At 45.6% G+C, this 27,715-nt stretch overlaps 1 pseudogene; it reads right to left on the reverse strand.

Annotated features, from left to right (window-relative positions):
* Positions 1 to 1,014: 1,014 nt before the first annotated feature.
* Positions 1,015 to 27,339, reverse strand: LOC130458154 (zinc finger protein 420-like; annotated as a pseudogene).
* Between the last annotated feature and the right edge of the window lie 376 nt (positions 27,340 to 27,715).

The following is a 27,715-nucleotide window of genomic DNA, read 5'->3' on the forward strand; positions in this document are numbered from 1 at the left end:
ACAGGATGAGACTGGGATACTAAAAATAAGACTTTAAGGTTACAGATTTGTAATTGCACAATGCTGCCCTAGAAAGGTGGGGAGGGTAAATTTCCTTCACGCAATAACAAGACAGGCACTGTATAGGAACATCCTTCCACAAAGCTTTTATTCTCAAGGTTCTCACTAATGTACGTTTTCTGATGTACAGCAAAATGAGAGGTGAAACTGTATGTCTTTTCACATTGGTCGTATTCCTGACTTTTCTCCTCAGTGTGGATTTTCTGATGTCTGGAAAGATAGGAGCTACGACAATATCTTTCCACCTTGCAGCAATTCATAAGGTTTTGCCCCAGTGTGGACTCTCTGATGTTTCACAAGACTGAAGTTAATGCAGAATGCCTTTCCACATTACTTGCATTCCTGAGGTTTCTCCCCAGTGTGGATTCTCTGATGTTCAGCAAGATGTGACCTCTGACTGAATGTCTTTCAACATTACTTGAATTCATAAGGTTTCTCACCAGTGTGGATTCTCTTATGTTCAGCAAGACGGGATCTTTGACTGAAAGCATTTCCACATTGCTAACAATCATAAGATTTCTCCCCAGTATGCATTCTCTGATGTCTCAGAAGATGGAAGGTCTGACTGAATGTCTTTCCACATTGTTTGCATTCATAAGGATTCTCCCCAGTGTGGATTCTCTGATGTTTCACAAGGTTGGAGCTCTGACTGAATGTCTTCCCACATTGCTTGCATTCGTAAGGTTTCTCCCCAGTATGTATTCTTTGATGATCAACAAGATGGGACCTCCTTCTAAATGTCTTTCCACATTGCTTGCATTCATAAGGTTTCTCCCCAGTGTGAATTCTCTGATGTTTCACAAGAGAGGAGCTCTGACTGAATGTCTTCCCACATTGCTTGCATTCATAAGGTTTCTCCCCAGTATGGATTCTCTGATGTTGAGCAAGAGTGGATCTAATACAGAATGCCTTTCCACATTGCTTGCATTCATAAGGTTTCGCTCCAGTGTGGATTCTCTGATGTACAGAAAGACGGGACCTCCATCTGAATGCCTTTCCACATTGTTTGCATTCATAAGGTTTCTCCCCAGTGTGGATTCTCTTATGCGCAGCAAGACCGAACCTCTGATTGAATGTCATTCCACACTGTTTACATTTATAAGGATTCTCCCCAGTGTGGATTCTCTGATGTTGAGCAAGATGGGAACTCTGACTGAATGTCTTTCCACATTGCTTGCATTCATAAGGTTTCTCCCCAGTGTGGCTTCTCTGATGTCTCACAAAACTGAAGCTGATATGGAATGCTTTTCCACATTGCTTGCATTCATAAGGTTTCTCCCCAGTATGGATTATCTGATGTTGAGCAAGAGTGGATCTAATACAGAAAGCCTTTCCACACTGCTTACATTCATAAGGTTTCTCCCCAGTATGGATTCTTTGATGGTCAACAAGATGGGACCTCCTTCTGAATGTCTTTCCACATTGCTTGCATGTATAAGGTTTCTCTCCGGTGTGGATTCTCTGATGTTCAGAAAGACAGGACTTCCGGCTGAATTTCTTCCCACATTGCTTGCATTCATAAGGTTTCTCCCCAGTGTGGATTCTCTGATGGTGAGCAAGAGTGAATCTACTACAGAATGCCTTTCCACACTGCTTGCATTCATAAGGTTTCTCCCCAGTGTGGATTCTCTGATGTTGAGCAAGAGTGGTTCTACTACAGAATGCCTTTCCACACTGCTTGCATTCATAAGGTTTCTCCCCAGTGTGGATTCTCTGATGTTGAGCAAGAGTGGATCTAGTACAGAATGCCTTTCCACACTGCTTGCATTCATAAGGTTTCTCCCCAGTATGAATTCTTTGATGGTCAACAAGTTGGGACCTCCTTCTGAATGTCTTTCCACATTGCTTGCATTCATAAGGTTTCTCCCCAGTGTGAATTCTCTGATGTAGAGCAAGAGTGGGTCTAATACAGAATGCCTTTCCACACTGCTTGCATTCATAAGGTTTCTCCCCAGTATGGATTATCTGATGTTGAGCAAGACGGGAGCTCTGACTGAATGTCTTCCCACATTGCTTACATTCATAAGGTTTCTCCCTAGTGTGGATTCTCTGATGTCGAGCAACAGTGGATCTAGCACGGAATGCCTTTCCACATTGCTTGCATTTATAAGGTTTCTCTCCGGTGTGGATTCTCTGATGTTCAGAAAAACAGGACTTCTGGCTGAATGTCTTTCCACATTGCTTGCATTCATAAGGTTTCTCCCCAGTGTGGATTCTCTTATGTACAGCAAGTTGGGAGCGCTTAATGAATGTCTTTCCACATTGCTTGCATTCATAAGGTTTCTCCCCAGTGTGGATTCTCTTATGTACAGCAAGTTGGGAGCTCTGAATGAATGTCTTTCCACATTGCTTGCATTCATAAGGTTTCTCCCCAGTGTGGATTCTCTGATGTTGAGCAAGAGTGGTTCTACTACAGAATGCCTTTCCACACTGCTTGCATTCATAAGGTTTCTCCCCAGTGTGGATTCTCTGATGGTGAGCAAGAGTGGATCTAATACAGAATGCCTTTCCACACTGCTTACATTCATAAGGTTTCTCCCCAGTATGGATTCTTTGATGGTCAACAAGATGGGACCTCCTTCTGAATGTCTTTCCACATTGCTTGCATGTATAAGGTTTCTCTCCGGTGTGGATTCTCTGATGTTCAGAAAGACAGGACTTCCGGCTGAATTTCTTCCCACATTGCTTGCATTCATAAGGTTTCTCCCCAGTGTGGATTCTCTGATGTTGAGCAAGAGTGAATCTACTACAGAATGCCTTTCCACACTGCTTGCATTCATAAGGTTTCTCCCCAGTGTGGATTCTCTGATGTTGAGCAAGAGTGGTTCTACTACAGAATGCCTTTCCACACTGCTTGCATTCATAAGGTTTCTCCCCAGTGTGGATTCTCTGATGTTGAGCAAGAGTGGATCTAGTACAGAATGCCTTTCCACACTGCTTGCATTCATAAGGTTTCTCCCCAGTATGAATTCTTTGATGGTCAACAAGATGGGACCTCCTTCTGAATGTCTTTCCACATTGCTTGCATTCATAAGCTTTCAACTCAAAGTGGATTCCCCAATGATTAGCTTGCTTGTATTCATAAAGTTCCTCACCAGTGTGGATTCTCTGATGTCCAGAAAGACTGGCCCTGTGCATAGAAGTCTTTTCACACTGATTATTTTCACTAGATTTTTCCTCAGGATGCATTCTTTGATGTTCAACATGAGATGAATTTTGAGATGGAATACTGAATTCCCTGGAAGCAAAGTTATCAGGACCTTCACTAACGAATCTTTGTAGGTTCACCACTTTTACCGCTGCTGGATTTGCCTTAATTTCAGGTCTGATTTCTCCTTCTAAGACAAAACAAACGGTAAGACATATATAGAGAGACATATACACATATATAATTCTTATCTCCTTTCCTTGACTATCAGAAAATAAACTGCTTCATATCCTATTCCCTCAGGTAAGAAGAAAAGTCTTCCAACTAAAATGGGCAAAATCCATTCTTTGCAAATGCCATTGCCTCAATGATAAAGAATAGTTGCAATAATAAAGAGTCTCCTATATAATCTCATTAGCTCTTCATAAAGAATCTGGGACATGGTACGGGATAGCTTTATTACATTCCTAACTCAGGCCATCACCTCAGAAAGGCTGGATGAGTGACTTAACCTGAAATCCTGGCAAATGAGACCAAATCTTGTGATGGGGCATGCTCTGTCCACAGTACTAGATAATTCATTTTCAATCATTTTGCTTTCATTTTCATTATCTATACATTCAATCTTCTATTCATAGGCATGACACCACTGGGTGCATGGAGAATAAATATTGCTATTATTTCATCATTTAACTTCTCTAAGAATTATGTAATTCCCTTCATGATTGCTTTTAACCTCATTATTTTATTCTATTATCTGAGATCAAATGATGAAATTCGGTATTCTTTTTTTGCATTTATCCAAGGTACAGAAGATTTTCTTCAGACCCGTACTCCTTAAAAGTATTTTCTTTTAATTTTATTATTATTTTTAATACCTCTTTTCACTACAATAAAATCCTTCCTTTAAATACAATTTAAACAAAAACAAGGCATTTCACAAGCCTAAAAATGTGTCCCATATATGGAGTCCATTATTGTTTTGTAAGAAAATGGTCAAGAATACTGGAAAAATTCTTTTCCTTTTTCCCATCTTATGTAGATACTGGAATTTTCATGATATTCTTTTTAAAAATTCCAATACAGATGATGGTGAATTCTCATTGGACCTCAGAACCTTGCAGGAATTTTTAACCATAGGCAAGTCACAGAAGTTTGGCTGGCCTCAGGCTCTTTAACTATAATATAGACATAATATCAAGTGATTTCCAGGGTAACTGTGAGGATCAAACGAGAAAATTTATAAAGTGTATGACACATACATGGGGCCATATTCAAATGGTGTTTATGTTTATCATTAGAATATGGATCATTTCCTCCTTTGATTGCTTTTCTCTGTAAACTTGCATTCTCTTTACTCCTGTAGTTCCTGAATTCCCTGTTGAATTAAATGCATTTCCATTCCCCAACACTCCTTTACCTCTGAATAATCTCAGTGAGATTCAGGATCTGTTGCTTCTTTCTAAACCACCTCCATGTCAGGATTCTAGATTGTGAACTTCAGGACAGCCCAGACTGGTGCTTCCCTTCACGGTTCCGAGAATATATTCATCTAACTCATGTTTACTGATTTGGCCCATGGCTTATATCAGGTCTAAGTTCTACCAGAATCCTTCCATTCTGGTCTCTCTCCTGGAAGGCAAAATTATGCCCTGGCCTCAGCGGTGTTTCTGTCTCTCTGTTGCCCTTATTTCTCAGGACAAAGACCGAACACCAGAGACCAGGAAAGGGCCTCGAGCTAATGATTTAGGGAAGTTTAGCGTTCGATCACTTCCAAAGTAGGCAGCAGTCTTCATTCTTGCTCATGGGCTGAAGGTCAATGGACAGAAGGAAAATCAAGAAACCAGCTACCTGGCTCTTTTCTACAGTGAGGATCCCCTGACCTCAACTGGGTGCTCACCATGGAAAGGTCATCTTGCTACATCTCCCTCATGGATTGTCTTTGCCACCTCACAAGGCAGTGAGGCAGCCTTCCAAATATTTCAGGGGCCTCCAGCTCTACCTCATGGCTTTCTTCTACCCCCTGCCTCACCTTCGCAGCTGAGAACTTGGCCTCATAGTTCATTGAACAAGAGGTAGACCTCTCTGCAGAGCTCTCTTATTCTCCACCTCTCACCCAGCTCAGCGGCCTCCTTTTCCTCTCTGGACTCAGGATCAGAGGAAATAGTTATTCTTCTCCTGGCTAAACAAAATCTCTTTCCATGGGCAAAGCCCATACCTCCCCTCATCTAAGCCCATCTATTCCTCCCTGCAGGGCCCCCATGGTTCTTTCATCTTCAGCCTTTCCCACATTAAGGAGCTAATAACTCTTCCTCTGAGAACCAATAAACTATTTCTTCCCAATACTCTAAAACACTCTAACTTGACTTCTTCCTCCACATGAGGTACTGTCCAACATTTGTCCTCCAGGTCATGGTTAAACTACCAGACATGGCCAATTCCAGTGAGTTGTGCTGGTGCTTCTCCTTTGTTTACTCGACTATACTTTCCTCCAGAATCCGCAGTCTGGCTCTCTTGAAAACCCAGGCAACTCCCCCCATTTGACCTCTCCAGTGCTCCTTCCCTTCAAAAACTTCCTTCTCATGATTATCTGCCCTGGAGCTGGACTCTAAAGGGTTTCTACAAAACTGCTGGCAAGCTGCTGTCTCTTCTCGCAGAGGATGAGTTCCAGGAGAGCAGGGGATGTTCCCTGAAGCCGTTTATGTCCCCCATAACTTACCCCAGGACCCACCACAGAGCAAGCCCTCATACATGTTTCTGGATACTAATGAGGCCAGAGAGGATAAGCTCAGCCCTTCTGGCACCTACAGAAGACTTCAAGGCCCTTCAGACCCAAACACTGACTTCTTAAGAGGATCATAGACAGTTCCCCTGAAGGAAGCTAATAGGAAATGGAATCCAATAGCCTCATCTTACAGATAGGGAAACTGAGGCTCAGAGGTTCATGGACTTGCCTAGGGAGTCCCTCCTAAAAGCTCTGAAAAAGAATTACAAATTGGGTCCTCCTGCTCCCAAATCTTGACCAGGGAGTCCCTGTGAAAACCTCTGAAAAAGAATTACAAATTAGATCCTCCTGCCCCCCAAAATAGACCTGGCATCACCAGAGCATACAGAAGCCTCTGGTCACCATGGCTCTCCCACACCTCTTTTCCCCTCCCTCACCTGGGTACCAGATCCTCAGACCTTCTTGTTCCAACATCAATGGGACATCGCTCTGCTCCAAATAAGAGATCACTTTTTCTGGGGGAGCTAAAAGCCCTGGGCATGGGGAACGGTCAGGGAGGAGAACTGAGAGAAGCATGTTACTGAGTTGTCTTGAGGGAAAGGTTGGGGAGTGCAATGATTCCACTCAGAGACTGTCAATGGGGTTACCACAGGAGTCTGCCCTTCCTCCTCAGTGAATGTAATGCAAGTGACTAGGGAAGGATGGGCCCGTTCCCTTGCTGTGGGACCTGGAATGAGCAACAACCCCATCCCTTCTCCCATTCTCTTCTGGTCCATTCTTGGAGAAACTCCTAAACTCCCAAACTGGATCTGAGTACGTTGAGGAATTGGCTTCTGTTCCATTACCCTGCATTCTCCTCCCTCTTCAACACCTCCCTGAGCCTCATGGACTCTTCTCTCCTGGTGCTCTGCCTCCTCTGCTGGGAAACTCAACAATGCTCATTGGGCCTAATTCTATCTCTCAGCCAGTCCATTCATCCTGATAATCACAGAGGAGGGCAAGCAGTGCCTACGGGAGCTCTGAAGGGGGGTTTCCCCAGCATTTAGGGTGCGGAAAGGAGGTTGGGTATTTACATTTTGGTTCTGGGACATTTTCTTTAGAGAAGGCTGGATTGAGTTCATAGTTTTTCCATTATCTGCAAATGACAGGCAGCTAGAAGGGGAATGGACCAGGGCGATAGCTTAGAGGTATGAAGGCCTCCATTTACATCAGGCCACAAACCGCCTCAGAACAAGCCACTTAATCCAATCTATTTCCTCATCTGTAAAAATCGGTGTAATACTGTCACTGAATTAGGAAGATGAAGGTGAGGAAGAAGTGCCAGAATATTACAGAGAAAATTGTCGGCACAGCCCTGGGCCTAGAGCAGGTCGTTATAAGCATTTCATCCCATCCCTCCCTTCCTCACTGGTTCTACTGGAGGATTAGTGCAGTAGGAAGGAAGACTAAGGACAAACCATCTCTCCTAGGGACACTAAGTATCTGTGAGCTATGAGTTTATGCTGGTTAAAGAGAAAAAGATCCCTAATAGTAGATCCACCTTAGAGGGGAAGATGGTGGAAGGAAAACCCTCCTAAACACTTTTCCTAGATGGGTTTTGGAGACCTAAATCCGGGTCTGGGAGAGGAGAGACAAAATCAGAAAGAACCCTAGAACAGGAGAAGGCCATTATAAACACTTCATCCCTTTCCTCCTTTCCTCACTGGCTCTGCTGGAGGCTTAGAGTAATAGAAACGAAGACTAAGGACAAACCATCTCTCCTGGGGACACTGAGGAGCTGTGAGCTACGACTTTATGCTGGTTGAAGAGAAAAAGAACTCCAATAGAGGGGAAGTGGGTAGGAGGAAAACCCACCTGAACATTTTTCCCAGATGGGTTTAGGAGAACCAATTCAAGGCCAGGAAGAGGCTAAACAGAATCAGCTCTGAGATTACGTCCTCCTCTGAGGTTCTCCAACAATCATTTGATCTCAGACTTCAGGGGCACCAAAGGGAGCACACAAGGTTCCATTACACAATGCAAAGTCCTTTTATAGGAGAACCAGGCAGTAGGAGGGCTCTGGCTCTGGGACTCACCATACCAGCCCTCATCCCTTCCTCATGACTGAAAATTGCTCCCAACCCTGCCTGCTGCTGAGGGTAATTTTCTCTTGGACAGTAGACACAGGCAGCAGGGAGTGGCTCCTTACCCACATAGAGAAGGTTCTGGGCATTCTCCAGCATCACCTCCTTGTACAGATCCTTTTGGGGAGGGGACAAGAGGCGCCACTCCTCCCTCGTGAAGTCCACAGCCACATCCTGGAACGTCACCACCTCCTAGAGCAGCCCAAGGCAGAGCATAGAGGGCTGAAAGTCACATCACAAGGAAGAGCACACTTCTGGTCAGTTACAGGAAGAAAATGACCCACAGAGAAGTGAGGGGCCCAAAGGTCCTGCCCTTTGTCAGTGTCAGAGCCAGCACTAGATGCTGAGTAATCTAGAGCCCAATGGAGGCTTGAGAAGAGCAGCACTAGGATGCTCAGGAGGAGAGCCGGGACCTTCAGTGAGGCTGGGATCCGGGTTCTATTTACAAGTAACTGTTTTTCAATGGTAACTGCCTGAGTCCTGCTTCTCTGCCTCCTAATTCACCTCCCAAGCCAGTAACAGCGGAAGTGCAGAATGCAGCTCTTGGGCACATTATCACTGTTCTAGCCTCATTTCAAGCTAGTCATTGGCCTTGGCAGATTCAGGCGAGCCCCAGTGAGTCAGCTCTAGTCTTTCTTCACCGTATCACAGAGATGTCTGATTTGCTGCCCAGTTGGGGCCCTGACCTTGCATTGGACTCACACAAAAACCTCTTCTTAGTGTGCGGAGAGAAGGAGGGCGGGGCACTGCTGGTCCCTTATCATTGATTATTCCACTCAGTTACAGTGTCCCTGATTATCCCAGCTCTCTAACCACTGGTGACCCTCCATCCTATGAAAGATATCCCTTACCCTGTCTGTTCTTTGTTCTGTGCTACCCCAAACCTATCAAAGAGATCTAACCTTGTGCTTAGGATTTGGAGAATTAACAGAGGCAAATCCCCTGAGCCCATTTATTGACAGGCAGCATTACTCTACTTCGCTATGGTGGTTGCTTTAATATAGAGGGAAGTAATTAAGGAGAAGTGGAAACCTTAAAATTTCTTAGACTTATAAATGTTGGAAATGTCACCATTGGGAAATTTCATACTTGGAAAATTTCATACTGATAGTGGGAACTCTATTGGAATGTGAACCCCATTGGCAAGGGAGGTTCCTCCTCCTCCCTTCTTAAGATTACTTTAGGACAGAAACCTTTAGCTGATAATGGAAAGGGCTGCAGCATAGATCAAAATTTAATTATTCCAATCTCCACCCTACTCAGAGTAACAGGATTTAGGAAGGGCTGCAGCATAGATCAAAATTTAATTATTCCAATCTCCACCCTACTCAGGGTAACAGGATTTAGGAAGGGCTGCAGCAAAGGATCAAGATTTAAGTATTTGAGAATATGACCATCAACACACATGTGCAAAGCCACAGACCTCTGGGCGGTCCTGGGTTAAGGTAGAGCCACCATTGGCACAGGGAAGACATGGACAGTGATTGGTAGATGTGAGAACTGAGGGGAGGGAACTTGGATGGTTTCCTTAAAGATAGCGGGTTCTGAGGACTAAAGGGGGGGGTTGGAGAGGTTTTGCTCCAAGAAGTTGTGCTTGCTCTGAAGGAAGCTGCTCTGAAGGAAGCTGGAGGTGGAGGACCCTGAGACTGTTTCTGCATTTTGGTCAAGTGAGTGATAGGGACTGATCGCTTTTCTTTACCTCAGCTATCTAAGGGCTTGGGCCTTTTGGCCCAGCCTAAACAGAAGGGGTATTTAAGCCCTATTCCCTTTTCTCCCCTTTCTCTCTCCCTCTCTCTCTAATACCTTTCTTCCGCCTGTTTGTAATTAAACTCCATAAAAGGTTGACTGCTGACTTGAGTTTTCATTAAGGAATTACATAGCTGAATTCCTTGGCGACCTTAAATTAATATATATCAGTCTTTTAAAGTGATTTCCTTGTCACAGAAGAGAGAGGGAAAGGGGATAGGATTTCTCCCACCTGGACTGTGCCAAGGGGAGTTCAAAGTCCTCCACCACGAGGTCTCTGAAGATTATTAGAGGCTAAGAGGATGATGTTTGGAAGGTAAAGAAGTAAGAATCAGCATAAACTCCAAGAGAGATCAGAGAAGACGCCTCACCTAAACTAGCTTACTAGGCTTCTAATAGTATGGTATCAAGGAAAAGGCACTGCTAAACCCAGACAATAGCAGCAGCCTCACCAAGATGCCAAGACGCAGCAAGCTGCCTCCATTCACCTCTCTGCCTTCAAAGAGCCCGGAGAGAAGAAGTGACACGAAATATATAGACAGTTTTTACATCCGTTTCCTGCATCTCACATGTACCAATGGGAGCTTAAGCTTGACTCAGGACAGCCCAGGGGTCTGTCAGTTGTTTCTGATTTGTCATTTGCTAGCACATGTCTATCATAGGCCATCCTCCTAAATACTTAATCCTTCAGTATGGGTGTAGATGTTCCTGTTTTTGTTAGACTAAGTACGGTGGAGTAATCTAAAGTTCACAGGAGCCAGGAGAGGAGACAATTGCAGATCAGAAAGATAGGAGCTAAACCAGGACAGACAGAACCATGTCCTAAAACCCTAAAGAGAGGAGAATATAGAGAAGAGAGTGGGACAAAAGTATCAAAGGCTGCAGATAGGGCTGAGAGAAGGAGGCCTGAGGAGGTGGTCTTGATCATCTCAGAAAGAGAAGAGCATACAGGGGAAGAGGTACAGAGATGAAGGCAAAGCCTGAGAAGATGGAGAAAGGATGGAGGCCCTACCTGGATGTGGAAGTGGGTTCCATTCATGAATATTCTTAAGGATAAAGGGAGATGAGGACTCATGCTGAGGTCAGAGAGACTTGGTACCTGCAGTCAACTTGTCCTAGGGGTGTGGTGGGCTACAACTTTTACTGGGGGTGGAGGTGTTCAGGGTGGCACAGAGACCAAATTTTCATGTAAATGTAGAAGCAAATAAAGAGCTTAACTTGACAAGTGAAAGACGAAATGCCTGCAAAATCAAAGCTCTGTTTTTGGGAGAACGTCAATTTATTAAAGCAATGTGTGCCAACTGCCTAACCCATGAGGACCAGGCCCGTTCTTGGGTTTAGGGCTGGACATAAAAATCAGGGGGAAAGAGACTTTTTTACCTTCAAAGAGATAAAGTAAACAAGACCAATGAATGCAAAGGAAAAAATCCAATGTTGGGTCATCTGCTTTCTGATTGGAGAAAAGATTAGAGACTTGCCAAGTCGGAATGAAGAAGAGGGGCTGAGGAAGTGCCCTGAAAAGGGGTCCCACTCCTTTATAATACCTGTAAGCAATCCAAAGAACTAAGAAGCAATAACTGATTGATCAATATGGACCCAGTTTGCAGATAAGACCCACTAAATACCTGAGACATACAATAAGGAGAAAACTTCCATCAGTCTCAAAAATCTAACTGTGTTTTGAGTCAACCTAAGCTTAGGCCTTAGCTGAGGGTCTCTAAACAGCAGGTATAGGCAGTCCAGTTTCACAGTCAGGCAGGAAGAGCTTTCTCCCCATTGAAAAAACTTTCTTTCCCAGACAGAATTTGGATGAGGCATACAGAACAGAAAGGAACTGAGCAAGCTCCAGCTCTGAGTCACAAGAAGGAGAATGCTTCCACAATTCACACCTCGCTGCCCCAAAGCCCTCCCTTCCTTCCCAAGAGGGAAACAGCTCAGCACATGGCACAAAGGTCGGCTTGTCCTAGCTTCTTCAATCAACTCACAGGAAATGCTAAGACCATGCTTTCTGGGAATATTGCAGAACACAGATTTTCTGGAAACAGTAGTCATGTCAGCATTTCTCCTCAAAGAGGGGGAGCTCCTCACTTTAGTCCCCATAAATTTCGCTATTGAAACAGCACAGAAGTCACTTCAGAGTGAACAGACTTCTTAGGGTATCAAATCCAAAAATATAACGCAGGAAAAAAAATGTAATTTTGCCCCTCATGACAGGAGGAAGAGGGTATCTGACAGGTCTGGATAAAATCATAACAAAATTCATTTGGGAAAAACAAAAGATCAACCACATCAAAGAAAAGAATGAAAGAAGCCAGCAAAACTGGGTAGTAGAACTGACAGAGCTCAAATCAGATCACAAGTCAGCAATCATCCTAAAGCTGGGGAAATGGTAAGATAAGGAGATAAAGCAATGGAACAGGCTAAAGAAAATACCTCCTTTCTAGTGGCAAACAAGCAATTTGGGAGAAAACTCCTTATTTGGTAAAAACTGCTAAGAAAACTGGAATGAAGCCTAGACGGAAATGAAGCTCAGAGCATAAGCCTACACGTACAGTTTACTAGACATGGTTTAAGGAAATGTGAGCTAAATATTAAAGATCACACTAAAAGAATATAGGAGAGAAATAGTGTAATAAATAAGATACTGTGGAGATATTTCTAGTTGTGTTAAATGACATACTCAGGTGTGACTAGAGAGAGAGATAGTAGGGGAAACCTCAGGGTGCCTAATTGTAATAAGGAGAGCTATACTAGGGGAATACTTGAGGGTGTTTATCAATTCCCTAGATGTCTAATTGATTAATATTTTTCCTACCCTCCTCCTCCCTCAATATGTCCCTTTACCACCCTCTTCTGAAGCCTTTAGCTTTGCCCCTCACCCCCCTTCTTCCTTGAGTGGTCTATGACGTTTATGAGGGAAAACTTTTCTCTCTTCCTTTCTCAAGTAAAAGGGTTTATTGGGAACAACAGGATAAGGAAGGATGATGAGGTGAGAGGGATGGGGTTATCCCTAGTCTATAATGAGGATTGTTACATCTGGAGACTTCCTCAGCTGCATTGGATGGCCGTGCTGTCTTTTGTGCTCCAACACGCCCTGAGCACTCCACAGTGCTTTGCTGTGTCGCCATCTCAGCCCTTGAACCTTCTTATTGGTTTCTTCCGCCTGTTCTGCCGAAGCAGTCTTCACATGCTGGGTGAGCAAAGCCCTGGTTCACCAGGGGTTGATGACCCGATGGCTACCCTCACAAGGTTTAGCCGGCCTGTCGAAGCCATTACCCGGTGTGTGGACGCTGCCACATGCTAGCAGCTACTGGGAGCCACAAGTGAGAGCTGGGTGTCAGCTGGGGGTCAAAGGCTGGAGAGCTGCCCTAGGAGGGCATGACAAGCCCTCCATACCAGAGATACTACCCCTCCCTGAGCACCCCATAAGATTCAAGTCTCTCCAAGCCACGGCGCAGCGTGAGATCAGGAAGATGCAAGACCGATGGTGGGAAAAAAAGGCAGAAGAAATCCAGCATTTCGCTGATACGAAAAACTACAAACAATTTTTCAGTGCCCTCAAGACTGTCTATGGGTCATCAAAACCCACCACCACTCCCTTGCTATCCTCTGCCGGTGACACTCTCATAAAAGATAAAAAAGGCATCAGCAACAGGTGGCAAGATCACTTCAGTCAGCTTCTCAACTGACCCTCTTCAGTCGAGCCCCTGACCAGATCCCCCAAAACCGCACCATTGAACAATTTGACGTCCCCCCTTCAATAGAGGAAGTCCAAAAAGCCATTAAACAAATGAGTGCTAGCAAGGCACCCGGTAAAGAAGGGATCCCAACCAAGGTGTACAAGGCCTTAAATGGAAAGGTGCTCCAGGCATTCCACACAGTGCTGATCAGCATATGGGAAGAGGAAGGCATGCCCCCAGAACTCAGAGATGCTTCCATCGTAGCCCTATACAAGAACAAAGGCTCACGAGCAGCCTGTGACAGCTACAGAGGCATCTCACTATTCTCCACTGCTGGAAAGATCCTCGCCCGTGTTATACTCAACAGACTCCTGTCATCTGTTTCGGAGCAGGATCTGCCTGAATCACAATGTGGCTTCCGACCAGATCGCAGCACCATTGACATGGTCTTCACGGTGAGGCAAATGCAGGAAAAATGCCTTGAGCAGAACCTGAGTCTCTACATTGTCTTCATAGACCTGACAAAGGCGTTCGATACAGTGAACAGGGACGCATTGTGGGTGATCCTCAGCAAGCTCGGTTGCCCAGCAAAATTCGTCAAACTGATCCAGCTCTTTCATGTCGACATGACGAGGGAAATCCTATATGGTGGACTTCTGATCGCTTCAACATCTCCAACGGTGTGAAACAAGGCTGTGTCCTCGCTCTGGTACTTACTATTCTACCTATTTTTCACCCAAGTATTACGACATGCTGTGATGGATCTAGACCTGGGCGTCTACATCAAATATCGACTGGATGGCTCACTATTCGACCTTCGCCGCCTGACTGCAAAAACAAAGACAACAGAGAGACTCATCCTGGAAGCTCTCTTCGCAGATGACTGTGGTCTCATGGCCCACCAAGAAAATCATCTCCAAACCATTTTGGACAGGTTCTCCACCGCAACAAAACTGTTTGACCTGACTATCAGCCTCAGCAAAACAGAGGTGCTGTTCCAACCTGCACGAGGGAGGACAACTAACCAGCCGTGCATTACAATCAACAGCATGCAGCTTTCTAACGTCAACACTTTCAAGTACCTGGGCAGCAACATCACCAACGACGGGTCCCTAGACCACGAGATCAATGCCAGGATCCAAAAGGCCAGCCAGGCACTCGGGCAGCTGCTCTGCAAAGTCCTCCAACACAGAGGTGTAAACACTGCAACAAAGCTCAAAGTGTACAAAGCAGTGGTCCTCAGCTCGCTCCTGTACGGTTGTGAGACATGGACACTGTACCTGAAGCACATGAAGCAGCTGGAGCAATTCCACCAACGCTCCCTCCGGTCAATCATGAGGATCCGATGGCAGGACCGAATCACCAACCAGGAAGTCCTCGACAGAGCCAACTCCACCAGCATCGAAGTCCTGGTCCTCAAAACCCAGCTACGATGGTCTGGACACGTCATCCGCATGGACTCACAGCGAATACCAAGATAGGTATTCTATGGTGAACTGTCAGCTGGACTCAGGAAACAAGGCCGACCGAAGAGAAGATTCAAGGATCAGCTAAAGTCCAACTTGAAGTGGGCTGGCATGACACCAAAGCAACTAGAACTCGCTGCCTCTGACAGAAGCAGATAGCGAACCCACATTCACCATGCCGCCGCCATCTTTGAAGATGAGCGACGTCGACGTCTTGCTGCTGCGTGTGAACGCCGACACCAGGCCACAACCGCACCTCCCGTAACAACTGGCGTCCCATGCCCCATGTGCCACCAACTCTGAGCCTCAGCGTTTGGACTCCAAAGCCACATGAGGGTACACCGTAGATGAAACTGCACAAAGACAATCGTCATTCTCGGTCACTGAGAGACTACCACTAGACTAGATAATGAAGATTAGGAGGATTTGGGGAAATGTCAGTCCTGTCACAGCTGTGACACAAACGTCTGTCAGAGAGATGTCAAGGACAATTTATTTACTTCTATCTTATTCTAATCAGCCCAGTATATGACGGTGTCGAATTTAAAATGGTTGATGGCCTTAAATTGTTGTAGATAAAAGAGTGGTTGAGTAAATATGACCCCTTTAAATATGTTTCTCTCAACGTCACATGGAATCCTCGGCTGTTACTACGACCTCCATTCCATCCCCATATTCAAATTTAACCGCTTTGTCACCTCCGTTACTTTGAATGGGATGATTGTGTTCAAACGTAATTTCAGCTTCATTTTCACTTAATTTTGTCTTATCTAAATCACGCATTTCTGGATGGAAGGTTTCAGCTTCTGGATTCGAACTAGATGTTTTTTCTAAGGGTACCCTTGCCATGAAGCTTTTTACGGCATTAACTAAGTTTGGTGAGGGGTCATCTGTGATTGGTTTTAAAGCTTTGTCGTCTTTAGCAACAGTAACCTTTAGGGAATTGAGATTATGAGCCTCTGTATCTGTCACTAACTCCTGCTTGAGGCTCTTGTCATTGTCCTTTTCTTTTGCACAAGTCAATCCCATTATCAAATCTACACTGAAAAAAGTTCTCTAGAAATGTTTTTATTTCATCGACACTCTTTTCCTGTTTGGGGACTATGTAGCTTTTCTGTAATCTCATTTGCAATTTGTGATGTGATTTCTTTTATTTCCTTTTCTGTCTCTCTCACTTGTTCCTGCCTTTCCCTTGCTTTACTGCAATAGCTTTCACTCACAGATTCACTTTCTTGCACTGAGTTTTCACCATTTCCCAACTTTTTTTCTATTAGTTTTAACTGCAGCCTCATTCTCACGACTTCTTCTATCTCCATTTGACTCACAAAATACCTTAAAGGCCTGGCTTCATAACTCTTCCCATACCATGTCTGAGTACTTAGGTCGGGCTCCAGCTTTTATAGCCTGTTGCATCTCATGCAAGTGCAGAGCTTGCTTTGAGGACTTTAACGTGCAGAGAGAAGAGCAAGAGGACTTTTTGTACCTAGTTTGTGTATTTCGTGTGTTCTTACTAGTCCCATGTTCCTTCTTTAAAAGCACTTTTTAATCAAGTGGCCTTTCTTGGGGCAAAAGAAACATTCCCTGGTTTCTCTCTGCACTGATTTTTGTCTGCAACCAGGTTTCTTGTAAATAGATGTTGTGTAAGTCTTAACCGTGCTTAGATTCTTGATTTCTTCTATCTCCTGATCATTAGGATGTTTCTCAGTCATTTCTAATTTTTCTTTTAGGTCCCAGACTTGTTTGTTTTCTTCTGATTTACTATAACGTAAGTTGTTGTCTCATGCAATTCTATCAGGCCAACCGAGTCATACTTAGGGAAATAGTGCTTGAAGAAATTTTTTTAATAACTGCATGATGTCATTTTAATTAGGCCCTCATGCAAGGGCGAGCTAGCTATAGGTTTATTTTCCTTTACTTAGAACTTTTACACATAAGACTTTGATATTTTGTATTTCTTTCGCAAGTCATTTTTTTCCTCTTTTATTGGGATTTTATGTTTTGGATGTCTCCTGTGTGGAAGAGTCATGAAGAGAGAAGTTCATGCTTGCAACACAAGAGTAAAGGACCTCATCTGTCAATCAAGGTGAACATTACAAAATAGAATGTTCCCAGGAAAGGCAATTGGAGCCTGGCCAGAGGAGATGAACTGAAAGACTTCTTCTCTGGGGGGGTTTTCTGACTAAGGTGAAGACTGGCTTTCTCCTCACCTATGAAGAGAGAGACCTTTGTGGCCTTTGATAGAGTCTGGATTTAAATGACTCAAGGAGAGATTATCTGGCTGGTTTAAAGAAGAAAAGAAGAAAAATACTTGTCCTCCACACTCTCTGTCCCTATGACAAAGTTGTGACAGGACTGACATTTCCAAAAACCCTCCTAATTCTCCTTATAGATTAGGGACATCCCTATCTATCCCTTTTACCTCAATGCCCATAATGTTGTTCCCAATAAACCCCTTACGTTAGAAAAGAATATAAAGGAGTTTTTCCTCATAAATTTCACAGTTCACTCGGGGGTGGGAAGGACAGGAAGCCAAAGGCTTCAAGAAGAGGGTGGTTAAGGGAGGGGAAGGGAGGAGGAGGTTAGGAAGTATCTTGATCTATTAGCCATCAATACTGATCAAAAGGGAAGCCCAGAGTACCCCACTAGTAGTATCTCTCTATTTCTCAGAAGTACCACTATCTACCTTACAACTAAGAACCCTCAGGTTTCCCCTGGTATCTCTCTAGTCAGACAGAGTATCCATTTGCCACATCCAGAAATATTCCTCACAGATTATATTTTTCTAATACACTTGCCAATTGATTAATATACCTCGATTCAGCCTTGCATCACTGATTTCTGTGTTTCTCAACATCCTCCTCAGGAGGAATGTATTATTACTCTAAACTGCAAAGTTTAAATTCTTTTGAGAGAAACCTCAGGATAAGAAACATGCTACTTCCCTGAATCGTTCATTACTTAAAACACAAAAACTTCTGCACAGAACCTTAAACTCTGTTTCCCTCAGTTTCCTCTACTGTGAAATGAGGAGAATAAGAACATTTACCCCCAGTGTTATTATGCAGATGGCTGAAAGCAGATTTTTAGGAGAACACAAAGCACTCTAGTCTATATCCCATTCTTTGCCACTGGGCTGGATGCCTTTCTAACAAGCCCAGGACGTCTCAGGACCTCCCTAAGCCTATTTGCACAGAAAACTTCCAGGCCTTCCAGAAACTCGATCCTTTCTCTCCAGCCTGTCCAACAAGGGAAGGACTAGACCAGTGAGAAATTCTACTGAACAGAGAAGGAATGTAGCCGGCTGCTGGCTCTGGTACAAACAGGTCTGCTCAAGAACACTTGGAGCTCCTCTTTTGAGAAAAAGGCCCCATTTCTGTTGGGCTCACCAAAAGTCCTCGGACTTCCTCTGGGTCAGGGAGCTCAGCAGAAGGCCAGTGAGGGGGTCACACCCTGGAGTGGATACAAGTCCCAGGGGAGCTCTTTGTGAGCCTCCCAAGCTGCCTCATTCTAGCTGTCATGGGCAAGGACCCTGACCATTCCTACAACAGGCTCCACTGGCATATACTGACCATCCAGCCCCTTCCTCTCCCCTCACACCTCCCTCCTCCTCCTCTGACCCAGGGACACTGGCCTCCTGGCTGATCCTTGCCCAAGACCTTCCATGGTTTGATTTTGGGACTTCCTAGGGACTGTCTGTCTCCCTGCAGCGAAGGTTCTTCCTCCTGCCTCTGGCCTGGGAGCTTCCTTTGAATCCCAGCTAAATCCTGCCCTCAGGAACCAATGATCTCACCAGAATCCTGAGAGTCTTCCCTCCAAAAATGCCTGCCTCCATCCAGCCAACATAGAGCTTATTTGGACATGGCTGAGGGGTCTCCTGGGTCAGACTGGGGGGGTGTGGAGGGCAGCCGATGGCTTCCCCCTTCCTTTGGGCTGAGCAGTGCCAGGCACACACCTGGGTGTTCCTCCACACTGGCTGACTTGGACTAAGAAGTGGGAGAAAGGAAGGAGCCGGAGAGACCCAGGAAGCCTCGAGGACTTGAGGCAGAAGCCAGTGAGCAGCACCAGAGGACAATGACTTCCCTGAGGACGGCACAGACCAGGGGACACCCTCAGGCTCTGCTCAAGGCCAGACTCAGGAGGGAACAGGAGAAAAGCAGCAGAGGAAGAAGGTGTGAGTGTCACCAGGCAAACAGAGAGAGCAAAGACACAATACCTAGACAGGGAAGAAGGAGTTGATGGTCGTCCTGAGCTCTCACTTGTGTCCACAAAGAAGTCTGATATGGGAGGCAGCCGCTGGCGGGAGCTCTTGTAGTCTGAGTTCCCCAGGGGCCAAGGAATCACTCCAAAAGCGGAGAAGAGCAGAGAAGGGCTGTTCCCCCTACCAGGGATGTGGGGACAGAAATGGCCTAGGAAGCAGGGAGCAGCTTCCCCATCCATCCTGTGTCAGAGCCAGGGAAGGGCCTCCCTGGCTGAGGGGGCTCCACCTGGTGCTGGAATGCAGTTACCTGGGCTGGGAGTCTGTCCCTCTCCAAGGCCATCCCTGGCACTCCAGGCTCCTTGTCGAGGAAGCAACATAGCCCCAGTGAGTCCCTCTGGTGAAGCTCCTCCATCTTTTCCAGGCCTCGTGTCTATGAGGGTTAAATGAGGAGTTTTTGTTTTTGAATATTTTTCATTTGAATTTATATAGCTTAGAACATTTTTCCTTGGTTACAATCATCACATTATTTCCCTCCCATCCATCCATCCACCCTTCAGGTAGCCATCTAGCAATTTCACCGGGTATGCCGACGAGCGGTGACCCGGCCCCCTTCCCCCGCGGGTGGGGGCCCCCAAGGATGCGTGCATTTATCACACCAAAACCAACCGGGTTGCTTCCTCCCAACCAGGGGCAGGTGTGGATTTTTCAGTAATTCACACCAGGAAAGCTCTGAGTAAGTTTCCCAGTTCTTTTTGTCCCTTGTAAAATTCACAAGTTGCTTGACCTTTATACGTCCTTAGCACCCCTTTGTATTAGTTCTAAAAATAGGCATGGCTTAAGTATGGGTTTAAGTACTTTTCATTGTTCAGCAAGGAGTTTTCAACTTTATCTTCCTCTAAAGTATGCTTAAGTATGTGTGGAATAAGGTCAGAGTTCTCACATTCCTGATCAAGTACCTTCATTGTTTAAAATGGGGAATGGTCTTAACCAAATGTTCTAGTCTAAGAACCTTTTAACATTCACAAGTCTGAGAAATTTCAAGGTTTACATTTTACAGGTGACCTTGATCAGAACCTCTTTCCATGTTGGTGTTTGCACTAGGATGTTCATTTAGAGTCTCCATCTCCAGCCATATACCCTCGACTCGTGTAATCAAGGAGTTGCTTTTATTCCCAGTTTTCCCTCTGAATGTGGATAGTGTTATTTCTCATAGATCCCTCCAAGATGTTCAGGAAAACTGCATTTCCAATAATGGAGAAGTCAATTACATTTGATTGTACCACAGTGTATCCATCTCTGTGTACAATGTTCTCCTGGTTCTGCTACTTTCACTCTGTATCACTTCCTGGAGGTTGTTTCAGTTCACATATAATTCCTCCACTTTATTATTCCTTTGAACACAATAGTATTCCATCACCAACAGATACCACAATATGTTCGGCCATTCCCCAATTGAAAACCATCCCTTCATTTTCCAATTTTTTGCTACCACAAACAGCACAGCTATAAATAATCTTCTACAAGTCTTTTTCCTTATTATCTCTTTGGGGTACAAACCCAGCAGTGCTATAGCTGAATCAAAGGGCAGACAGCCTTTTATTGCCCTTTGGGCATAGTTCCAAATTGCCCTCCAGAATGATTGGATCCATTCACAACTCCAAAACAATGCATTAATGTCCCAACTTTGCCATATCCAATCTAGCATTCATTACTTTCCTTTGCTGTCATGTTAGACAATCTGCTAGGTGTGAGGTGATATCTCAGAGTTGTTTTGATTTGCATTTCTCTGATTATAAGAGATTTAGATCAAGTTTTCATGTGCTTTACTTTAATTTTTTTTTGTTATAATACTCACTTTATTTCCCTCCCTCCCCTCCACTCACCCATATTGCAGTTGAAGAGATATTTCATAGGTATTACTTCTATCCTTCATCAGAACCTGTTTCAATGATGTTATCTGCACTAGGATATTCGTTCACAGTCTTCATCCCCAACCATATCCCTTTGACCCATGTATTCAAGCAGTTGTTTTTCTTCGGTGTTTTTCCTCTCACAGTGTTTCCTCTGAATGTAGATAGTGGTTTTTCTCATAGATTCCTCAAAGTCATTAAGGATCCCTGCACTGACACTAATGGAGAAGTCCATTACATTTGATTATCAGGCTCTGTGTATAATGATTTCTTGGTTCTGCTCCTCTCACTCTGCATCAATTTGTGGAGATTATTCCAGTCTCCATGGAATTCCACCACTTTATTAATATTAATCCTTTGAGCACATTAGTATTCCATCACTAACAGATAACACAATTTGTTCAGCCATTCATTCCCCAATTGAAAGGTAGCCCCTCATTTTCCAATTTGTTGCCACCACAAAGAGAACAGCTACAAATATTTTTACATGTCTTTTTTCTTACTATCTCTTTGGGGTACAAACTCAGCAGTGCTACGGATAGATCAAAGAGCAGACAGTCTTTTACCTCCCTTTCGGCATAGTTCCTAATTGGTCTCCAGCACGGTTGGATCAATTCATGAGATTATTAATGTCCCTACTTTACCACATCCCCTCCAACATTCATTACTTTCCTTTGCTTTCATGTTGGCTAATCTGCTAGGTGTGAGGTGATACCTCAGAGTTATTTTGATTTGCATTTCTCTGATTATTAGAGATTGAGAGCATTTTTTCATGTGCTTATAAATAGTTTTGATTTCCTTAACTGAAAATTGCCTATTCATGTCTCTTGACCATTTATCAATTGGAGAATGGCTTGATTTTTTTGTATAATTCGTTTAGTTCTTTATAAATTTGAGTAATTAGACCTTTGTCAGAGGTTTTTGTAATGAAGATTGTTTCCCAATTTGTTGCTTCCCTTCTAATTTTGGATGTATCAATTCTGTTTATACAAAACCTTTTTAATTTCATGTCATCAAAATTATTGATTTTTACAGTTTGTGATTTTTTTCTACCTCTTGCTTGGTTTTAAAATCTTTGTTTCCCAAACCTCTGACAAGCATACTATTGTGTGTTTGCCTAATTTGGTTGTATTTTCCTTCTTTATTTCATTTATTTATTTAATGTACATAGATTTTGCATTCTTTTTCCAAAAGTTTAACTTTCTTCCATTTTTTCTTCATGTTTTTGGGTTTTTTTCCCTCTTCTTTTAATAATTGACTCATACACCCCCATAACTCAACCTTGACCCACTTCAGAGGGGAAAGGGATTTTCATAAAAATCAAAGATTGGAAAATTTTTGTGTGAGAAAGATCTTCAAGGAAAGAAGCTTGCTAATTCCTAAATCCAGAGAATGAACTGTTTGCAGAAAGATGCCTGAGAACCTACACTACATCAAGAAGATTCAGAATGAACTTTAGGTGTGGTTGAACATTTAACTTGAATGTAAGCTCTTATGCCAAAAGGGGATTGCCCCCATTGGGTTTTTGTCAATGCGCCAAGCAAACATTGGTTTTGCTGTCTCTCTCTTCTATTACCCTCTTATCTCTAATTATTGTAGTTTCCTCTTAGAAGAGAACATTTTCTATGCACCTGCAGTTAGAAGAATTTAAAGGTGCAGGATGATTATATTTAGTGATTCATTGGGGAGACTAGTCCCCTAATCATCATCAGGGGGATTGTGACTTTTAGATTTTCTCCATTGTCCTTAGTCTTAGAATTCTAGCAACTAAGAATGTCTACACCCCTACTTAAGGATTAAGTGTTGAGGAGGATGGCCTATGACTGATATGAGCTACCAAATGACAAATAAGAAACAACTGACAGACCCCCTGGGCTGTCCTGAGTCAAGCTTAAGCTACCCGTGGTACATGTGAGACGCAGGAAGTGATATAAAGAATGGTCTATATATTTCATGTCACTTCCTCTAGCCGATTTCTCGCTATTGCTTGGGAACTGCTGGTGGGGTTTTTTGTGTGTGGCTTGCCAGTGTGGTGACTGGGAATAGCTCTTTAGCATGTATTAGGTGAGGCATCTTCCCTGATCGACTTTGGTGAGTTTACCCATTCCTCCTTTCCTTGACCTCCAATTCTAGTCTGGCTTGCCTGAGAAATCCAATTCCCTTTCCTCTCTCTCTTCTTCTTAATTTCTTCCTTCTATTGTAAAGAAACCACCATAAAAATCTCAAACTGACTGGAGTCTTTTATTGGGATTGAATTTTAAGCCCTGGTGAGCACTAGTATAATATATTCAATCAACAACCCTAAATTTACACTTAACAAGGCAGAGCTGAAACCCCACAGACAGGGAAGGGGCCTGAGGGCTCTGTCAGAAAGGGGAGCAGGGAAGTCAGGGGAAGGGGAGCCATGGGAGGAGTTGGAAGGCACACTGTCCAACAGAACTCCTAGCAGGGAGGGCAGGGGCCCTAGAGAGACTCAAGTGTTCCCCAGGGCACTTGAGCCTGGGGAACATAAAAATAAATTTGCGAGTTATAAAAATAAAATATTTAGATGGAAAAACTGTTCCAATGTAGGTTCAAAACTTTTCAAAACTGTTTGGACACTGTCGGATACTTTTGATAGAGGTAATCAAAAGTATCCTAAATGATGAACTTCCCTTCAGGGCCACGTGCAAGGATGCTAAAGACACTCTTATTATAAACATAAAAGATTTACTGAAATATATAAGGATAAATGAAGGATGTCTAATTCTAAGGGATTCTAAATCCAACCAAATAAACTCCCAGATTCCACAAGGAACCGCTTCTGTGTTGTTTCACAGGCTACACTACTCCTCCCTGATCTGACTAATCCAAATTTATGCTAGCTACATAAAAACTACCACTATTATCCTCAGAAATCTTAACTTTGCCTTCAATTTATTGAATCTCAGAGATTTCCAGGTAAGCATGAGGGCAGTCTAGATGCGGGACACTTCCTCTCCCCAGCACCCACTGACACAGACTACCTCAAAAGAACATTAAAACCATTTTCAAAAGAATGGAGGGACCCTACAGTAGGACGCAGCATTGAGGGCACATGGAATTTGGTAATTTCCACCGTATAAGAGGCTGAAAAAGCTCCCGTACAAAAGTGAGCCGATCCACCCTACCCCACCCCACCTACGAAGCCAGACTCAGAGCCAGCAAGCACCAAGGAGGCCTTGAAGCATCAGATCTAAAACTATACTATAAAGCAGTGGTCATCAAAACAATTTGGGACAGAGCTGGCTGTCAGAACTCAGTTCAGGAGTTAAGGATTTCAGTGAAGAATTAGTTTGCTTGGGACAAATCTTGTGGTGAGTGGATTAAACACTGACTTAATTTCTCTCTTAAGGAGAAAGGCCTAGGCCTAGCCTTTCCTATTACTTCCTCTTACTCTGTCTCTCTCTCCCTTTCTTTAATTCCTTTATTTGTATTCATTAAAATCTCCATAAATCCCAGCTCACTTGGGTATTTCATATTTGGGAATTTTTCCCATGGCGACCACTTATTTTTGATTTAACTCAAGACACTAAAATTATCTTTTGGTTTTGGCAATTCACAGTCTTTTAAAACCACATTTTCGTGCTCATGGTAGAAACACCGAAGAAAAGCAACTGCTTGATTAATTGGGTCGAGGGGATATGGTTGGGGATGTAGACTCTGAAGGAACATCCTAGTGCAAACACCAACAATATGGAAATGGGTTCTGATCAAGGACTCATGTAATACCCAGTGGAATTGTGCGTTGGCTATGGGAGGGGATAGGGAGGGGAGGGAGGGATAGAAAATGATTCTTGTAACTAAGGAATAATGTTCAAAATTGACCAAATAAAAGAAGAAATTAAAAAAAAAGAAAAAAACCAATTATTGAGTCTCAACAAGAATCACGTTAGCACTGCGAGTCTTAAAAGACTCAGAGTCCAAACCAAACCAAAGACCAGGTTTTTCTTTGGTCTTCTCAGAGTTAACAATTCATAAAACCACAATAGATAGTCAATAGTGTGTCCCAGGTTGGGAAAGGAAAACCCTGAGCTCCTTCAGCTCTTTCCCTCAGACAGAGAAGCAAAGATGTTCCTCCTCCAGCCCTGACAGAGTCTCAGTGTGTGTCTCTGCCAACTGCCAGACAGAGTAATTGACACAGAAAACCATTATGTAAGTGTCACGGCTGAAATTAACCCGCTCTCTCACCTGCTTCAGACTCCGGCTCCTTCTCCAGCAGCCACTTTACTTCTTGTCTCTAAACTAATGAAACAAAACTTATTTTCTAGCATCCTCATTATAGGAAGCAGGATGAAGGCTTGCTGGGGTCTCCCTGGAGGCTGGGGGGGGGGGGGAGCCTGGGACCCTCTGGCACAGCTGAGGCTGGGAATCCCTAAAGGGAACTGGAGCCGGGGAGCCCAAGGCCTGATGGGGACCAGCCCAAGGGCCAGGGGGCCAAAGAAGGGGCCAGGAAAGGGCTTTGGCTCAGGGAGGGTCCCAGGCAGGAAGGCAGAGCTCAGGGATCCTCAGAGGGCTGGGTCTGAGGGCAGCCCAGAGGAAGCTCTAAGCAGGAACTGGGGGTCAGGACACCTGGGTCAGGGATCCCTGGGCCCCTGCAATGGCCCCTCTCTCCCTCTAGAATGCACCCCAGGGTTGGGATTCCCCCTGAGCCATCCCCCAGCAGTCTGGGCAGCAGAGAGCCCCCCTCCCCCTCCATGCAGTGCCTCCTTCCCTCCCCCACCATCCAAGGGACCCTCCCCTAAGCTTCCCCCAGACTGCCCAGATACAGCCTGAGGAAGGTGGGGGCAGCAGAGAGCTCCTGGGGGAGAGCAGGGCCCCATGGGAGGTACTGAGAGAATGGGAGGCCCACAAGGAGGGGCCTTCTGGGGGTTCTGGGGGAGGTTGAGCCAACTCAGGAGAATCAGAGTGCTTGGGGGGAGGAGAGACATTAGGGAGGGGGAGGGGAACAGGAACAGGGCCCGGATGTGACCACGAGGCCAAGGTGGGTGGAACCTGACAAGAAACTGGCCCAAAGCCAAAGCCCTGCTCTCAGGGGAGGGGGAGGGGCTGCAGCAGGACCCCCGGAGCTCCTCCATCCCAGAAGTACTTAAGTGCCTGCTGGAGGCCCCTTGAGCTAGGGGAGGGTCATGGGGGTCCCTCCCAGTGCTGGGGGGCCCAGCCAGTCTCCAGGAGATCCTCCAGCCAGGAAGCCCTTCCGGGGGGCCAGGCCAGGCTGGGGGTTCAAAGACAAATTGGGGAGCCGCCAAGAGCACAGGAAGGGTCTGAGGCCAGACTGGAACCCAGGCCCTCCCCATGCAGGCCCGGCACCCTCCCCTGCGCTCCCCAGCGGCCCAGATGGGGCTCCCTTTAGCAGAGGGCAATCCGGTGAGGGGGGAGGGTCCTCCTCCTCACTCCTCCTCCCTTCAGACACGGTGTTTCAGCAGGAAAGAAGACCCCGAAGAGGAAGCCGGAGGTCACAGCCGACCCCTGTCAGACACCAGAGCAGACCCGGGATACATTGTAGCCCACAGAAAATTCGCCCGCCGACCTGCGGGCCTCCCGTCCTTTCCAGCCTCAGCCAGCCTCGGCCAGCAGCGGAGTCGTTGGACAAGGGGGGAGGGGAGGGGCTCCAGGAGAGACAGGAGGTCCGTGTCTGCCCCTGAGGGACTCCTCCAAGGGAGGATTCGAACTCAGTCCTGCTCGCTGCCGCCCGCCCTCCCCCAGGCTTCCCTCCTCTGACCCCTCCCCTCGCGGGTCCCCCTTTCCCGCAGACCCCCGGCACCACGTCGTAATTACCGAGGCTGGAGACGCAGGACGGAGGGAGCTCCACAGCCGAGTATGGAACCGCGGCGGGAAAAGGTGTGCAATAGGGAAAGGCGGGGCTCTGAGTACCATCGTAACTTCCGGGTTCCGGGAGGCCTCTGCTCCGCCTCTTGTAGGGATAGACTGCCCCGCCCAGCTGGCCCTCCCCCTCGGCTCTCCTCCCCCTTTCTGATCCCTCCCCATCCCTGTCCCCGGATCCTCCCCTTCCTTCCTAGACAACCTTTGGCAGCCTGAACCGCCCTCGCCCCTCCCCCGTGGGTCTGGAGGCGCTGGAGCCTGTGCTCGCCCGCACACTGTAGGGCGCTCCGGTCTCCTGGCTTTCCCGGGCCTCCAGCGTCCCCAGTTCCCAGCTCTTCTCTCTCCTAACACAGCTCGGGGCGCTGCGCTTTCCTCGGGGTCTCTGCATTCCCGCTTTGTGGGAGGCAGGAGGGGGGCCCGAGGGCACCGCGCGGGGCATTGTGGGGAGCAGATCGATCTCTAGGTGGGCTCTGGTGCTCAGATGGGTCCTTTCTCTGGCGCTGCTTCCCAAAGCCAGTCAGGAAGACGCCGGGAGGAGGCCCGAGTGGGGTTCCTGGTCTGGTCCAGCCGGATCCGGGCCTTTTCCGGTGTCGGGCTCCCTTTCTATGTAGCCTGTTAAGGAAGCCCCCTTCTGCCCAGTGAGGCTTCCTGGAGCCTGTCCCCGGCCATCACAGGGCTTCCTTCTGTTAGGATCGGAGTGGAAGACCACCCCAAGGAGCACAGGGACACAATGCAATTTAGGCAAAGGGAAGTCCTTTATTGCTAGCGCTAGGGGAAGCCCAGCAAAAGCGTTCCACCCCCATTCAGTCGGGACAGAG

This window comes from Monodelphis domestica, chromosome 3 (genome assembly GCF_027887165.1).
Source record: "Monodelphis domestica isolate mMonDom1 chromosome 3, mMonDom1.pri, whole genome shotgun sequence".
NCBI lineage: Eukaryota > Metazoa > Chordata > Mammalia > Didelphimorphia > Didelphidae > Monodelphis > Monodelphis domestica.